We start from the raw sequence: 2245 nt of genomic DNA on the forward strand, positions 1-2245 counted from the left end.
GTTTCTTGCGACATAGCATTCTTTGTGGCTCTTGAATAATTTCTCCCACTCTGTCTTCTAGAAATAAACTTGTATTCTAGAAAGACAGCTTCACGAGCCACAAAACCGTTGTACTCGTGATTATAGTAAGGAAAAATGAGCATTTGTTTCTTTTTTAAAACTTCCAAACATGGTACCTTACCATTTCATATCTCATATGATTTGTTTTAGATTTAGTGGAAAAATAATTTAGACAAAATGATAAAGTCCCCAAAAGAATCAAGTAACTCAAAGTAACTTGATTGAAGTTCAAACCATATCGAATAGCGTTTGATTTCTTATCCAACCACACATTATCACATAATGCGTGCTAAGAGAGATTAACTTGTGATACTATTTCATATTTCATTTGGCTTATATCAAAGTCTTCACTTTGACAATCCCATCACGACTAAATCGTGATTCCTTGAACTCTTTGAACTTCTTCAAAGATTTCTCTATTTACCTTATTAAGTGAACGCATTAGTGTCAACTTAAATCGTTGGTAAAAGTAAATGATCAACCTATTCTGTATCAATGATTTACATTCTCGATCTCCTTTTCAACCAAAAGCATGAGACCTCTTGCTTTGAATACAAGATACGCATATACCATAAGATTAACAATCTAATGGTTTCAAGAGTACTCGATAACTCTTTGCATTCATCATTCCAGAATTTAAGGTTTAATCTTGGGTTACCAATTTGAGTCTTGCATCATCTACATGATATATCATTCTAGTTTGGTTTAGAATATAATCACCTTGATAATGGGCTAGCCATACATCAAATCATGGTGTATAGGGCCACAAAAGTGAAACCTCTTTTGTATCTTAATAAGTTTATATTCTTATTTGGAGTTTATTTACTTAATAGTCATAATTAAGGTCAACTATAAACCCAAAACTAGATTGAGTACACAATGACTCTATCTCTCGACATTATTTGATGCTAGTCGTCATATTATAATCATATTATGTATCGAATACAATGATGAAAACCTCCACTGGTTTCTAATATTGACGAAGTAGTACCAGCAAAATTTATGTTAATCAAATAAACATTTAAAGAAGAAGGTCCCATTAGATGTCCCACAACTAACTTGCTGATTCTTCAATAATTTGGGGTAGTTTCCTTTCTAGCGTCCAACAATTAAGACAATGGAAACTTTATCGGCCGGGATTGATAGGTTTAGTATCGTTATTCTCAATAACTTTACTGTTAACATTACCTTGTATCAATTCCATTCTAATTTTACTTCCTTAAAACCTTATCCTTTTCTTAACGGTTTAAGAGAATGCTCCCACTTATTTCAATGAGTTTTTGCTAAGAGAAGCAAAATTAAAATTCATGAAGACTACTCTTCATTCGTTTGTTTAATCTTAAATTTTTCATTGAAGTGGTTGCGGTATTTTGGTCAATTTTGATTTCAAACAAATCTAGTTACCAAAATGATGTAACGTTTCAAAGTACTTAACTCAATTAAGCATATGAGAAACAATTCATTGTAAGTAGATATTTAGTCAAGAATCAAAAACCCTTTTGATCACGAATAACTTTTATATATACTCTTTACAAGAGATCCTTTGCAATGGTTCATATGAGGTTTTAGAAGCAAATTCATATTTTTCTTTAGTTACGATGTTTTAATGGAGATTTGAATCAAAAATCGAAATGATATCGTATATGAATTGTGGTAAAGAAATAGAACAATATGATGACGGACTAGTGGAAAACTTAACGTTTATCGATTTATTAATACTTGTAAATAACAAGTAAAGCATTTACATAGTGACTTCTACCCAACTATGATAAATAATTCCAAGATCCAAATTCATATTAACTTGGACACGGTGTGGCCGATAAATCTCTTATCAATATAACTCGGTGGATTAACTCTTTAATCGATTCTACTTTTAGAACTCTTGGTCGATAAAATTACATTAACATTTATCTTTAGCCCGGAACACATGCAACTACGGTCACGAATACTTCCGTTGAGCTCAATCCAAATTTCGAATAAATGTGTCCATGATCCAAACCCACATTAACTTGGGCACGGTGTAGCCGATAAATCCCTCATCAACATGAATTCGGTGGATAGACATTTATCACCCACTTCCCCTACGTAACAAGGTTTGTACCCCGGTGTGGCCGAGTGCACTCCCTCACGAAATAGGTTTTCATGGTTTCTAATTTTTGGTAAGGCTAAGTCTCAATTGTTTATT

The sequence above is a fragment of the Silene latifolia genome, chromosome 11 (assembly GCF_048544455.1).
Source record: "Silene latifolia isolate original U9 population chromosome 11, ASM4854445v1, whole genome shotgun sequence".
Lineage (NCBI taxonomy): Eukaryota > Viridiplantae > Streptophyta > Magnoliopsida > Caryophyllales > Caryophyllaceae > Silene > Silene latifolia.